A 17,046-nucleotide genomic window follows, 5' to 3' on the forward strand; every position below is an offset into this window, starting at 1 on the left:
TGTTTCTTTTAAAAGTGTGTTGAGCCTTAATAATCAGCAAGGAAGACAATGAAACCACATTATAAGAGATCTAAGCAGTAGAATACACCTAGTGACATGTAAAGAGTCCTTACAGGAAACAATCCATACCAGGGCATTAAAAAGGGCTAGTGCCGCCCACGTGCCCAGAACACAAAGCCCACCCCACCCAAGACTGAAGGATACTGTTTTCCTTCAAGACTAGAGCTTAAGGTACATTGTCCTCTTTACCCAGGACTATACTATTCTTTTCTCCAATGGGAAAATTCAAAACTAGTATTTTGAGGGGCTGAATGGATCCTTTGAAGTTTACAATGCCCAAGTTTTCCCCCCTCGACTCAAGTTAAGATAAATGTTAGAAGTAACAGTGTTCATTATGATCTTTTAGTTCAATGACAATGCTGTTAGAGTATGCCTTCCTGACACCACACAAAGAATGTGTCTTTGATAAATCTTATATCTGGTCAAAGGCATACCTTGTATGTAAGTCACTATATATGTAAAATGGAAGATGATTTTGAAGAAAGCCAAACCTGAGCCTTAACATTAACCCTCTTCCCCAGTATTACCTTTTCCACTGACTTCAGTGAATCTCAAACTTGGGAAAACACTCCCCCCGCCCAACTCCTGGTACAGTGTTCAGTGCAAAGTAGAAAATCAATGCCCATACCAGTTTCAATTCCAATGAAACAAGACACCATCTCAAGCAGTGTCAGTCCTGGGAGGTCTAAGAGAATAACCTTTCACTGTATGAGGATTTTGCATTAAAGAATAGATGCATTTGCCTGTTTCAGAAGTATAAATGGTCATAAAGACATATTTACTCTCCTGTGTAAGTCAGATGTAAGCTACTTATAGTCTTTAACTTCTCTTTATAAATATTACTAACAGATAACAGAAAAAAACTCTACCTTTTATGAGCTATCAAAGGATGTACGTCCTTCCTGAAGCTCTCGCATCTACAAAGCTTCCATACAACCACAACATGATTCACTTTGACATAATATTCACTTGTTTAGCAAATAGAAAGGCAGGTAGAGAGGTCAGTAGAAAGGCAGACAAACAGACAGACAGAAAGAAGATAGATGAGGTAGAATTTACTCTGACTTCCTAGGAATCTGAACATCTAGTGTCCTGTTTTGGTAATTTCCAAAAACTGGAAGGAAGAAAGGCTATCTATGTCTTTCTCTAGAAGAAATTACTGAAGCTATCCCCTATAGAATTTCACCACCTGGCATTATTTCCCAACTCAACTCCAGCACATAGACCTGGAGAGACGAATTTTCCTACTAGGATTTGTCTCAATTCATATATATATATATATATATATATATATATATATATATAAGTTAGGTCTATTCCTTTCATTCTTTTAAAGGTAAAAGGGGTCCATGCAAATAGTAAGGATGTGAGAGAGGAGAGAGAGAGAGAGAGAGAGAGAGAGAGCATGAATAAGAATAAATGGGAGAGAGAAGAGAGAGGAAGGGAGGGCAATAAAGAGAGGGAGAGGTGGACTGGAAAGAACAGGGTGTAGGAAGGGAGAGGAGGGGAGCGAGGGGTGATCAGAGTATGTATTCATGCTGCACAGAGTCCCCAAAGTACTCTTGGCTGCAAAGCCCCAGCATTCTTTACTATCATATCACATACAGACTGCTTAATCTTAATTTTGCTTGTTAAAAAATATTTATCCAGATACAAAAATAAACTCACTGCAAATTACAAGTTGTCAGGGTTAAAAATCTACTCCTGTTTGTGTGGGGGAGGATAAGAGACCAGCATAGACATGAATCATTCTCAGTAATTTGAGTGTTTCCATGACATCAATGGGCACCCGTCCAGGACTCTGTCGAAGTCTGTGAGGTACCAAAGAGGCAGCGCAGCCAGCAGGAGGCTGGGAGGTGCACTTTTTTTTTCCTTTTTTTTTTTTTTTTTAAGGATTATGCTCCTTGTAAAGATTTCATCTGTAGCATCCACTTTTACCATCAAATAGATCGCTCCACAGATCCTGAGTGAACACATTTCATTCTGATAGTGTAAGCCTTTAACTTTATTACATCTTTTTGTTCGCAAATTCAACTATAAATCTGTCCTCAGAGCCCAAACCTCTGTTTGGGAGCAAAATAATCAGGGACTGTGGATAAACCCAAGCACCTTCTCAAACCTATCATATCTACTCCTCTAATTTCCTAATGACAAAAAGCAGCCATTTTACAATGACACCTCATTTCCAAGGGAAAAAAATATACATCTTTTGTGTAAATTGTCCATTAAAAATTAGCTATGGTCTTGATGTCGGTCTTCCGCTTAAAATGTCCGGGAACATTTGTTTCAGATAATAAAATTCTCAAGAGCGCTGATAACATGTTTGAGTAGGATTCTTAAGTAACTATCTGTGCTCGCGAACACAAAAGCTCCTAAATATGTGTGTTTACTCTGTGTCAGGCATGGATTTTTGTCACTTATACCCACTGGCTGGCGCGGACAGCTTCTTTCCTCCATCCTTCGCCACCGACCTCCCCCCGTCCCCACAATCACAACGGAGCTTTGAAAGAGCTCAAGATTCTATTTTTCCAATATTTAAAAGAGATAGCAGTGATGAACAAACCCGGCGTGTTCACTGCAGAATTTTCGAGACAACCCTCCGGTACTAGAATGCGACAGCCGCTGCGGACATTTTTTGGCACCAAGACAATGGTGGCACTGCCAAGCCCCATGGCTAAAACTACTCAAAAGAGGCATAAGGGTAGCATTAATCGCTCAAGTCTTTTACTGCATGGAGTACTGTTGTCCATATTTTAAAAACTAAAAGTACCCGTTAGTAACATTTGTTGTATGCCCACCAAGGGGCGGGGGAGATTCTGAAATATACACCAGGAACAAATCTTATCAAGCATTTGATTCATTTTATACCTAAAAGGACCAAATGTTAAATTTTGCTGCTGGTGACGATTTGCCGTGCATGTAACGAATAATCTAACCTAATGGGGGTACACTGAAGGCTGAATGAAAGCTACAAGAGAGGATTTCATAAACTAAGTCGACATATTGGCTAAACAACTTTCTTCTGCAAAAATGATGTATACAAGGAACGTGTAATACTATGTCACAATTTTTTAAATTAAGCAAGAAAAACGCTGTAAATGAGCAGACACAACATCTGTCAATCAATCCTTCTAGAGACAAAGGAGCTCAACGCGCAGCCCCTTCTCTAGAACAAGTCGGCATCTACAGTGAGCAAACAATCAGGAAAGTCAACACGTGTTTTGTCCAAATTGAACCCATCAGCTGTTAAAACCTATATTTAAATTTGATTATTAAAAATGGCACCAATGGGCAATCAATAAAGGAGTCACTTGCTGCTTCTGTTGCCCTCGAAAAACTCAAGCTAAGCAGAAAATATAAGCTGCTTCCAATGATTTTTAAAGACCAATCCTTTTGCCGATTGATTCAGTTGTTCTTTATCTTGCTGCCCCACGAAGGATAAGGAAAAAAATTTTTTTTTTAATTTAGGGGGAGTATGATTAACAAATATCTATTAATTCTAAATTTAATACTTTTATATTCTTACATAATTTTCCATTTGACTTCTAATTTTTCTTCCAATATATCCATGGTATCCTATTGTAAGGGAATGTCATGGGAATTGGATGAGAATGAAAATATGACATGAAGGAAAAAATTGGTCTCATAAGTTCATTAACTCACAGGGATACACCTAAGAAGTATCACCTTCAGTAGATTACTACACCTGGACAGTTCTAATCCATTTGGAAGGAGTGAGAGACAGGCAAGAACAACTTATCCATAATACTATTTCTGGAGATAAGCTGTGACATGGATGATCCCACGGGTGGTTGACCAGTAGGATAACAACAAGTTCATGTTTGGGTTTGTAGCCTTTCATTCTGAAAAGGCCACTTTTAACATTACATATAAATGGTAGGGAGGCTTCCCTGGCGCCGCGGTGGATAAGAATCTGCCTGCCACTGCAGGGGACACGGGTTCGATCCCTGGTTGGGGAAGATCCCTCCTGCCACGGAGCAACTAAGCCCATGCGCCACAACTACTGAGCCTGTGCTCTAGAGCCCACGAGCCATAACTACTGAAGCCCACACACCTAGAGCCCGTGCTCCGCAACAAGAGAAGCCACTGCAATGAGAAACCCGTGCACCGCAACAAAGAGTAGCCCCCGCTCGCTGCAACTAGAGAAAGCCCGCGTGCAGCAATGAAGACCCAACACAGCCAAAAATAAATTTAAAAAAATAAAAATAAATTTAAAAAAACGGTAGGTATTTCACCCACCACTGAAAAAGATGCACCTGTACAGTGGAACATATTATCCTACGAAAAGCCTTGATAAAAAACTTATCTGATGCTGTAGGACAATACCCAGCAAGGCTGTTTCATGGCTAATCCTCATGCTGGAAACCGAAGAACCAGCCTTTTGTTCCCTGCTACCAGACTAAGGAACTCATCACAACCGCGTGTGAATCAGAATAAATCTCTGTCGTCCCTGTCCCCAACCCCAAGCCATCTTTGGTTACCCTATAATTTTGGGGGGTATATTGAAAAGAGTATTTCATTAAACAATAACGGGAAGGGTGGTTCCAAAAATATACATGAGGTTATAATTTACAGTTCTTTCATCTTTCCCGCGCCTGCCTTTTCCTCTCTTGCCCACGTAAGAATACCTGAGTCCTTGTCATGTATTACCCGCTACACAAAAGGGTTACGTAGATTGCTTCATTCAATCTACACAACAACCCTGTGAGGCAACGTAATATAAACACCACTTTACAGATGAGAAAACTGAGATACAGAAAACTGCCCAAGGTCACAAAGGCAGTAAGCGTTAGAGCCAGGATTCAAATCCTGCCAGTTTGATTCCCATGGCTGGCCTCTTAGTGCTATTCTGTGCTGCTGGAATTTAAACTCTGAAAAAAAGTATCTACAAATAAGCGAGAAGCCCAATACTGAAGACTCAAATCCCAGAGCTCAAAACACTCATGAATTTGATATGAAATTAATGAAAGTGTCTTAGAGGTGGTGATAATTTACATTTACATGGTGTTTTATTCCTAAAAGGTCTCTAGGTACTTTAAAGCTGTGCAAATGATGTACACCAGAACCTGTGACGTCACACAATAAACTGCAACCATCTCTAAGTTAACTGGAAACAACTAATTGACAAAAACATGGCAGCAAACTGCATCTCTACACATTCCATATGTGAAGAACGTGACTTCATATCAATGCATAGAGAAGAGGGAAAGTAAAAATAAAATTATAGGGGCTTCCCTGGTGGCGCAGTGGTTGAGAGTCCGCCTGCCGATGCAGGGGACACGGGTTTGTGCCCCGGTCTGGGAAGATCCCACATGCCGCAGAGCGGCTGGGCCCGTGAGCCACGGCCACTGAGCCTGCGCATCCGGAGCCTGTGCTCCGCAACGGGAGAGGCCGCAGCAGTGAGAGGCCCGCGTACCGCAAAAAAAAAAAAAACTATATATAATATATACATATATATATATATATATATATATAAAATTATAGGACAACACAACATCGCTCACAAGTGTCTTCTGTGGAATAGTAGCCCGACAACAGGTTCCAAAAAACAAAAGGGAGGCAAATCAAAAGGCCCAGGAAATGTTACAAGCTGTCTATATCCCTCCTTGACAGGCAGAAATATACACTGTATCCTAGCATGTTAAAGCCTCTGAGAAGTCCTGCAGTGGAGACATTTAATTTCATTTAATATAATCTTTCCCAAATTTATTTGAATACACATACCGGCCCCATCTTTTTGCCTATTAACACAAGTTCAGAGGAATCTGAGAAACTACTACTTTAAAAAACTTAATATTTCAAAGCATGCACTGGGTTAATATATGTTGGTAATATTCTATCAAATAAATAAGTTTAACATTTGAATTTTATTTTAATTGACCTAAAAACATCTTTGTCTTGTTGTGATGTTTCCATGCAGATACACCTTTGTGGTTCTGACTGGCCATCAACTTTAATTTTCCCTGATTCTAGCTCGGAGGTGGGAGTCTGGCTTTACAAGAAATCAGAAGCTGACGTTATTCTCCTGATTTCTAAAATTCAGAGAAGACCACTGGTTCTCTCCTGCAGAATCTTACCATACCAGGAGGCATTTTAAAAATCCAAATTTAATAAACGTCATGCTAAAAGAGCTACGACTCAATTCCAGCAGATAAAACAGTCGTTCCACAGCCTAGAAAATTCTCTTCATCCCCCTCTTCCTAAATTGAGAACAGAAAGAAAATTCTGGGGAAAAGTGATCAGGTACATAGTTTGCAGCAAAGGATGATGGGAAATAGGGGCCAAGCCATTTTCCCAGGAAAGACTAGCATCAGTGCTCACTTTCACTGATGTTCTTAAATCATCAAAGTAGAACACTCAGTAATGATCTAGAGCTCTGACCTCAGAAAATTATGAGTTTGGGCTGCTTTCTGTCATTGATTCACCCCACCTCATCCAGACACTGCATTGCCTTCAAAGCAGCGAGTGTACCAAAATTCCAGATATACTTAAGAGTATCTCGAGGCACCACCCAAACTCTGTATTTGGGGCGATTCTGAACATGGTTTGAATCAATATTCAATTCTCCTTAAAGCCCTCACATTTGCAAAGCACTATATAGTGTGCAAAGTAATTTAACTTACATTATTTAAGATAACAACATCCTAAGAATTCCTTAGATGGGCATTTCAACCCCTATTTTTATAGAAGAGGTCACTAAAATTCAGAAAGGGTAACCCACTTATAACAAATAAGAGAGGTTGTACAGATATTAAGAGACGAAGCTAGAACATAAATTACCAACTCCTGTACCAAAGCCTGTTTTTACAATACGCCGCCTCTTCTTGGAGTATTCCAGATGTATTACTGGTTTCTATTGTGGTAACAAAGATGATTCCACCTGTCTTTTTCTCACTATGTAGCATAGCCCTCTCCTCAATTCGTAGTAAGTCAAAGAGGCATTCTCGAGTCCTTTGATGGATGAAAATATTAGAACTGGTAAACATTTTGAGTGACCACCCTCTGGGACACCAAAAATCACCTTCTCAATGCAAAATGAAAGTACCGCCTTATAGATTATTTCACCTACCCTAGACCAACAAAAGCCAGAATCATCCTCTTCCTCGGTGTCACTCTTAGGAGAAGTGCACACATTATCAAATGAGAACCCGTGAGTTTTATGCTTTCTTTTCCCAGTGCAGGAAAATCTTTCACTGAAAATAACACTAATTCCACAGAGTGTGCAATTAATCAACATAATCATGGGGATAACTTAGCTCTTTGGGGAGGTGTGTCAAATAACTCTTTAAGGCCACTAAAGTGCCACTTGAGCCACCAGAGTAATGATTTTCTGAATCAGCAATTTGTACAAGGGTCCCCTAGGGGCCTGAGGGACTAAGGCTAACCCCGAAATAGGTCAACTTACTTCTAATGCGTAACTTACCACTGGTTTTATGTGAATAAGATCTTAATGGCTCTGCCTGCCCTATTTTATATTTTTATTACAGTTTGTGCCTATGGTGACTGGGTATAACCAAGGCAATGAAAGACTTTGTGAGGGCCTCTGAAGAAACAACATATGCATTTGAAATCTTATTTTTTATTTGAATACGTAATAGTTTTTCATGTAAAACTGAAAAAGGTCAATCTTGCGATACACACGAAAGGCATCAAAAGCAAACAGAAATAAAATATTTTTGTTGTACTCTTAAGAGGAAAGGAAGATACAGGATGGGTGTGGAGAAAAGCAATCTCCTGAAATTCAATTCCATGGCCCAAAAACCCTGCCCATCATGAGAATCATCAGTAAGACTTTTCTTAAAACAGATTCCTGGGTTCTCTACCCCAGGGGACTTACATTCAGTGGAATGTGGTCCAGAATCTCTGTTTTTTTTAAAATAAAACTCCACTGGTTAGTCTAACAAGCCACAGACAAGAGTAACCAATTTAAGTGAACAGGTTCAGCCTTCAAGGTTACTTTAGGTGAAACTCTCATATAAACCTGGTAAGCTGGTAGATAACCAAAAAAAAAAAAAAAAAAAAGAAATCAATGACTATCTAATCCAACCTATTTAATTGGATTTTTAAAAAGTAAACAAGTGTTGATCTCCAAGACCCTTTCAGACAGTTACATTTTGTGGGTTAGAGAAACCTCTTCCTGGCAATGTGCTAGGCCTCTACATTTGTTCATCTCTGCTCATGAAGATTGGTTGTGTTAAAGAAATTCAGCTCACATTACCAAGTAGATGGCCCTAATAAACAACAGAATTCCAAGATCTAAGTGTCCTGGAGGTGAAACGACATTCCTTCTATCAGCCCCACTGGCCACTGCTCTGAAAGTATCTCTTCTCCCTTTCTACCCTAAGACAGAGGTCGCCTTTAGACTCCAGGATCAAGCTCTAGTGAGCCAGACTTGGTTTGTTAACCTAAAAGGGCCCTTCCACCCATATATTCCCCACATCCACGCTCTACTGAAGGCATTACAAGTCCATGCTGGGGGAGAGAATCCGGCCCTTTGATCCCTCTGGAGGAGATCGATGACATTTCTGGCCAGATGCAGCACAGACGATATCATATGAGTAAGACTTTGTTGCCTGGCTCGATTATTTGGAATTAATCAGCAAATTTTAAGAAAATCAGCAGCTACGTTTCACTGTGCAAATTGCTTTTAGCAATAAATTATGTGCTACCCATTAAACTGATGTTCTAACAGAGTCTTACTAATATTAAATGTAAAAAATAATAATGACCAAACTCTGAATTTGGCATATCAGAACAGAAAACTGAGGAAAAGGTTTAGCATTATGTTTGTTATAAAGTGTCTACGTAGGAAAATTACATATTTTAGCACCAGGGCATGTAAGAGATGGCCTCGGTTTTCAAGCTCAGCTCACGACTAACAATTAGAATATAACCACTATCATCTCTTAAAGAAATTACATGCATTTGATATGATACTCAAGAATGCACAAAAATAAAGGAGGTGGAGGTCTCATGAAAATTTTAAATACAGGTTACACATACGTATGATACAATAAGTATTATATATACACATAAGTATATAAGTAACATTTCTAACCCGAGACAGAAGATAATCTAAATGTCATCTACAGATGTATCTGTAACATATTAGATAATCATTTCTCTAGTCTTAGACTATATAGGTTTTATATTCCCTAAGTATACAGTACTGAGAAGTTGGGGGTGAAACAGCCCACAATTCAAAATACAACTCAGGGCATTCACAGAGCAGACAAAGAGTAGGAAGAATGCTAACCACTGAGGCTGCCCTTCAACATCAACTTTAAAAGAATGGCCCCATGACAATCAAGCTAGGAAGGAAACAGGACCAAACTACTCAGAGTCCAATTCCCCTGTTAAAGGAAGGTGATGGTTCACAGACAGAATTACATAAACCACTAAGTTCCACACTGTGATGTTTAAGAAAAACCTTCCAATTACTGAATATACAAGCATGACTAAATCAAGGGAGGAAGGCGGGGGCCATAGGAAGGAAGGGGAGAGGCAGAGGAAAGGATGATGAGGGAGAAGGCAGAAGGGAGGAAGGAGAGAGAAGGGGAGTAGTCAGAACAGTGACCGCATCCTATCAAAAATGTGCAAGAAAATAAAATCTATCACGTGGAATAGATGTTTACAGACAGCAATTTTCAGCTCTGAAGCTTGCAAAAATGATCCTCTGAACAGCTTTGAAAGAGGTCCAAAAACCATGAGATACAGAAATAAATATTTGTAGGGTAGCTCTGTGTACCTACCACGTGTTGGCTGATGGTACGTCAACGACGAACGTTACTCCCAAGAGTTAAGAGTTTAGATGGGTGAAATGTTAGGGAGCAAAGCCAGTAATGTACATAGTCAGGGGTATAATGGGAATAATGAGAGAGCACCTAACACAACCTCAGTGTGGTAACAGGAGACAAGAGGAAAGACGTAGATTTGAGATTCCACGCCAGATACCGTTAGAACAGATTTAGCGGGAAATGGATATTTGTTAGAATGCAGTTTGCAGTTATTTGACAATGTTAAACAAAACAAAGTAAATAAAAACTAACACTTACATGATTTAACCAAAACAAATTTTAAGGTAACTGGTACCTCAGATTGGAAAGATGGAAAACTGGAAAAAACTTAGATGACATTTCGTCTAAGTTTCTCTAGCGCTCTAGCTCTAAGTTCTTTGATCATTCCATACGTTTGGGAGTTTTTTGATGGAATCTGCTTACAAATTAGAGAAATTTGCAAAAAAAAAAAAAAAAAAAAAGAATTGTAAAGATCTAAACGAACCACCACAGAGTAATCACCTGGATTCGATCAAGTCATTTCGGAGACATGCAGAAATCACTTATACATAATCAATTTTATAAAGAATTTGGTGGAAACTTGTCAACAAAAATTGCTGCTATTTTAAAGGCATATTCATTATACAGAGCCCTGGTCTTCACTACCAAGACCCAAGGATACTCTCCACCCAAGCAATGGCGGGGAGGCAAGATGTTCCCTCTGTAACCGCCCTTGTATAACTTAGTCCTGCGACCTGAAACCATCAGGGATTTGCTCCGTTAACATCTTACACTCTATAAAAAACAACCAAAGCAGCCAAACAAAACAAAAAAAGGTTCCACTCAAACTCTGATTCTCAACGTCTGCCAGGAAGAATAGCTTAATTTGGTCTGCAAGGAAACCAAAAATGCCTTTACAGAACATTAGGGTGTAAATACAGGCTCATTTTCCTTCACAAAGCAAGTGAAAACAGTCAAGCCTATAAGGGAGTTCTCTATGAGGCATTAGCTACTACATACAAGGAGTCACGTTTCAAAATTTCAATGATTTATCCTTTTCAAGTCCATTTCCAACTCAGTAAACAAGAATTCTTCTTGAGTATAATCAGGCCAGGAGGATCTACAAAAGCAACGGGAATACGATTAACGGTCACCTGAAAGCAACCACTTAATAACTCAAGAGTGGCATATACGGGCTTCCCTGGTGGCACAGTGGGTAAGAATCCGCCTGCCAAGGCAGGGGACACAGATTTGAACCCTGGTCTGGAAAGATCTCACATGCCGCGGAGCAACTAAGCCCGTGCGCCACAACTACTGAACCTGAGCTCTAGAGCCCGCAAAGCCTGTGCACCTAGAGCCCGTGCTCCGCAACAAGAGAAATCACCTCAATGAGGAGTCTGTGCACCGCAACGAAGAGTAGTCCCCGCTCACCGCAACTAGAGAAAGCCTGCACACAGCAACAAAGACCCAACGCAGCCATAAATAAATAAATAAATAAATAAATTTATTTTTTAAAAAGAGTGGCATATACTTTACATGCTATTTGAGCTATTGAGTCTATTTAGCAAAAGCAAACTCCCCCCAAAAAACCCCAAACAAAACCCCTTCATTTCCTAATAAAAACAAATTAACTTCCATACTCAGTATTAACCTACAACTTTATAATCACTGCAAATATCTGATTGTGTAAAAATATCAAAACAAAACAAAACAAAAAACAAAAAAAAACCAACCTTGAAAAGTAAAAGAAATGAAGAACCCCACATACCAGTCATTTCAATGTGAGCCAGCAGAGGGCACACAAGCCCCAACAAGAGCTGGCTCTGGCCAGGCACCACCCAAATTCATTTAGGACTAACCCTGACCAAAATTTGAATACAGAGAGGGGGGAAAAAAATCATCCTATCGGGGCATCAATAAAACAAATGTGCTCAGTTTAGGATTAGTAAGAAATATACAGTAGTACACTTTATGATTCAATACTGACTTTAACAGAGATTTCTTAACTGCTTCACGGAAAGTTGTTCATTAAAAAGAAGTAACTCTTCTTTGTATAGAAGTGAGGTTATATCAGTTTTCAAGGCCACTGTAGTTTTTATAGATCTATATGAAGAATTATCTAGAAAACATGAATTTGTAGAAGTAAATTAAATGTTAAATTTCTAATACATAAACACACATGTTTTGGGAAGTGTATTAAATTACCCTTTGCCAATAGACAGTTTCTTTTAGAGTAATTCCATGTGTCATATACAAATCTATTAATTTTTGTAACCCTAGAGCAATCGAATATGTACCGTTTTATGGTTAAATTGAGATACATACGTTACTTATTTTCCCACTGGTTTGTGCTTGATTGATTATTTGTAAGTTGTCTATTCTGGGTCTTTGTATTATAATATTAGCTTTGGGGTTACAGTAGATTTTGCCAGAAGAGTATCTCGCAGCTATGTATGTACATGTACGTGTAGAAAGGGTGCTGCTTATTCTTTTAAAGGAAGTTATCCTATAGATGCAAAAGTCACAAACTCCTCCTAGCCCTTTCCGAGCTTTTGATTTCAGAAACAATATCACAAATTGAAAAGAAAATATGAATTACCTCATGAAAGCAACAAATTAAAACCAACCTCAGATACTGTATTTTTTACATTTACAGATAAAAGTTAAATAATCCACAGGATGTCCAATCTCTCATTTCAAGTGCATTAGAATAAACAGAAGGTTTCAAGATGGAAAGCTTAGTAGGATAATTAACTGCTACTTGTCTATCCACCTAAATGATCATTTCAACCCCACCTCACTCACTAAACAAAAACAATGAAGCCATGTAACATCGTCATCAGGTGATTTTTTTTTTAAGCATTCTCGGTAGATTTGAGAGTTGAACTTAATTTACAGCATCTACCAACCAGGTGGTATAGGTTACATGTAGGTCATGATAAATAACACTTATCTTTTGGCCGATGTGGCTACACCCTTTTTGCATAAGTGAAAATGATGATGGTTTATTATTCCAAAGCACTCAGTTCTGAAATGTTTACACAATTTGTGAAGTCCAGGCAAATTTAAATGATTCTGACGTGCAGCCTGCTAAGGCCAGTGATGGGGATAATGCCTCTTTACGTGGGTAAAATTTTGTGGCATATAGGTCACTCTCTTAAGGGGAATCAACTGTGTGTCTCTTCTTTGCGTTTCCACCACAATCCTTCATCCTGCAGCCTGGAGCTGAGAGTGAAACGCAAGAAAGGAGCCGAATGCTCAAAGCAAAAATCTGCTTCCAGGACAATCCATTATATCTGACAAGTTAAATGTTCCATGGTAGGCCATATGGCATCGGAGCAGGCCCGACGATGGAAGAGGGGAACTCAGCAAATGCATCACAATTAAGGAGTTCGGCTACAGACTTTCCTTTGAATTACTTTTTTAATAAATTTTAAATGTTGTCCCCCCGATGTGTAGCTGAATCCCTTCTCTGGGATAATTTTTAAAGGAGTCCCACAATTTCTCTCTCACCTCCTGACTGTCAATGCTGAACTCTGGAAGGTTAAGGCACACAAGGCCATTTTTATCAAAGGAAGCTTCAAAGAGGAGGACCTGTAGCCTCATTTCAAAAATTTCCAGACAAATTATATGTAGAGCCTCTCTGTTCACTAGATTAGAATAGATGTCAATGAAACTGGTCATTAGAATGAGACATTTACATTAAACTGATAGAACGTTAAATGAAACCAGTTTCCATTTTCAAGTCCAAAAAACCTGAAAAGCTGTATAGTCACAACTGGCACGTTTCTGTTTCTTCTGTAGTTTACTTAATATTTACCAGATTAATGAATTAACTGAAGACTGCCTTGGTTGAATTTAGCTCCCCCTAACACCTCACCAAAAAAAAAAAAAAAACCTGCCTACTTCTGCTAATACCATGTTCCAGAGACAAGTCTTAGAAGCTTTCTAAGACACTGATTAAAACCAGGTTGTCTATAAAAATAAATATTTGTTCTTAGAAACAATGTAATGTAAATATAATTTGTATTATAATCAAGGTATGCATTTATTACTTTAAGGGAGAAGAAGATGAAATTAATGAAATGACCAAAATAGCATCATTAGACCACAGTATTCCATGACACCATTCGTCTCAGTAAAGAAAACAAATCCTTTCCGAAGAATTCTCAGGAAGAGAACTGAACTTGTAATAAAAACAGAAAAAGCTTTCTACAGAAGTATCCAAACTCATCTGGTCCAGTGTCCAACATCAATTTTATCAACACCCTCACTTCCTGGGGAGAATGCCTTCTTGAGCAAATTTACATATAATATGATGCGTGTGTGAGTGTGTTTGTGTCTGTGTGTGTATAAATTGTAAAGGTAGGTTTTTCTAAACAATAATGACTATCGTTTAAGTATTCACACTGGTTTACAAACAAGAAATTCATAATGATTAAGAGAAACACGTATGCATCTTTCCGAACGAGAAGACACTAAGACTCATTTCCCTAAACTATTTTCAGTCTCCATTTCTCCAGAGGGTCACTATTTCCCTCAAATGTACCCGCGTCTGCCTTAATTAAGAATAACATTATTTCAAAGAGCATATACAGATACTTTATAAAAATGGATCACTTTGCTTTATGTTTAAAATTATGAACATATTTTCTGGTGGTCCTAAAGTTACTATTTGTTACTGTACTCTTATATTTGCATCTCCTTATTTTTTAATATGAGACAATTTATTGTATTACGAAGATGCTTATGTGGGTTATGACTGGCAACTTGTATTAAAAATCAACTGTTACAGCTCTTTGTATTTTACCAAGTGCTTTCACATACATGCTCTTATAAGCTTCATCATAATTCTGTTAGATAGGTATCATTATTATTATCATTACTTTCATTCTATATGTAAGAAAAAAGGGAGACTCAGAGAGGTTAATTTATTTGTCTTAGGGCACACAGCTATGAAATGGAGGAGCCACATCTCTTGCCCAAGCCTACCTCTAATGTCAGCACTGTACTGACATGCCATACCATATATTACACGAGGAAGCATGACCATTAAAAAGATATAGGCAAGTATTACTTAGGAATATAAGTACACTTTTTACACATTTTCACTTCTTATTCAAGAAAAGTAGCCACGTTTTTTGGTATTGTGATAGAATCCTATGCTTGGCTTTACTAGGAGGAATGAACACATACTCAACACACAATTACACTTACACACGAGCACATACACACACAAAATGTAGCCAGGCACACCTCAACACCAACAGAGTGCATCGGGCCGTTGTGTACTGTAGATCCTATTTCTGTGTATCCAGATCCACATTTTTATTACTAATTAAAATGTCCAGACGGCAAAATAACACCTGATCCGAGGGATTTTTAAGTACAGTAATTGTCAACGTTCAGCCCCTACACTGTTAACAAAATTGGCCTGCCCTGAGTTTTATATTTGCTGTTTCCAACCTATCAGTGTAATGCAGTTAAAACTTTAATAATCTGAACACCAGTATGTCCACATTAAACTCTTTACCAAGAAAAAAAGAGGAAGATCTGATATTTAAATCATCACCATTAGGAGAAAGCTTACACACAGCACAGGGAGATCAGCTCGTGCTTTGTGACCACCTAGAGGGTGGGATAGGGAGGGTGGGAGGGAGACGCAAGAGGGAGGAGATATGGGGATATATGTATATGTATGGCTGATTCACTCTGTTATAAAGCAGAAACTAACACACCATTGTAAAGCAATTATACTCCAATAAAGATGTTAAATAAATAAATAAATAAAAAGAGAAAGCTCATGGACTCCAGTAGAACCGAATGTCACAACACAGCAACACAATTGGGTTTTATGGGGGAAAAATACATAAAGGAGGAAAAGAAGGAGGCAGTTTCCCTGCATCTTTTGTTTCATAGGTTCACTAAATCATAAACAATTTTTGGATATATCTGTGTCCTTTAATTTGGGGGGAATTTTTATACCACATATAGGTACAGATCTTAATCATTAAGCAAAATGTTCATTATCTTATAAGCTTTTTAAAAATATGGATGCGGGCATGACCCCTGAATGTCAGGTTAGGCCTTACTCGTGCATAATATACTCCGGGAAATCACAAATGCTTTTAAAATGTTTAAAGCAGTGACTTCCTAATCCTAAGTGGATTCTTTTTTTCTCAGATAAACATTTTTTTTTTTTTTGCAAATATCTAGTCTGTTTTGATACGCAAATGTTCTCCTAAACATTTCCACCAGCGAGCCACTGAAATCTCTCCACAGACCCCAACCAATGGGAAAGTTTGCAAGGGAAACAGGAGAAGCAACTGGATGAGAATCCTGCCAGGAATCCTGGCTTCATGGGCCACAAACACATGTGAATTTTGATGCAATACCTGAAAGAAAGCTTGTGGATATTTTAGTGAAACAACTCCTTTAAAATTCTCAGTCATGGGGCAGTAATTCTCCCTGATTTAAGCAACAGCTTCTGGGGAGGGTAAAACTGATCCCCCACAGGTTTCCTATTTCAGAGTTCAGTAACTCCAGGAAACGTGGCTTGCTGCTGGACAGTGAAAATCTCATCACTTAAAAAAAATTACCCAAAGGAATTAACATCTGCAAAACAGGAAACAGAAAAAGCAGCCAACAGTACCACGACTAGGGTCCCAAATCTGAACAGGTATAATCTTAGTGGATCACTTTCAAAAATGTTCTCCCAAGGGAATAAACCAGGGAAGATGCCCCTAGAGCCATCTTTATTATGTAAACAACTCGGGAAATAATGTATTCAAACAAAGGATTTTTCTAGAAATAAAAACAAGAGGATAGCATTCAAAAGGAACTTGTAAATACAGTACGATTACAATTACTATGACTGAAAACAATCTCCAATACTCCCTTTCCCTTTCATGCTCTACTGTGTAAACACCCCCAAAACCTGCTTTGAGAAATAACGGGATTCCTTGATAACAGGTCAACAAATCATTTCAAAGCATCTCCAGTTTGCTCAGGCACAGAAGCCACCAGAGGCTAACCACACTGAAAACAAAACCAAATTTCAGGATTCCGGTTGCTAACACCAGGCTGGGCATTACTGAGAAAGGTAGGAGTTGTGAATTTGGTGGGAGGAGAAAACTAACAGTGAATTTATCAAAGCCAGAGAGGATCGTTGAGCTTCCACAATTAAAAT

At 38.7% G+C, this 17,046-nt stretch overlaps 1 protein-coding gene across 4 annotated transcripts in view; it reads right to left on the minus strand.

The window, feature by feature from the left end:
• Positions 1 to 17,046, minus strand: part of TCF4 (transcription factor 4) — a 360,765-nt gene that overhangs the window by 180,106 nt on the left and 163,613 nt on the right. The window lies entirely within an intron of this gene.

Source organism: Grampus griseus (assembly GCF_964374135.1).
Source record: "Grampus griseus genome assembly, chromosome: 12".
NCBI lineage: Eukaryota > Metazoa > Chordata > Mammalia > Artiodactyla > Delphinidae > Grampus > Grampus griseus.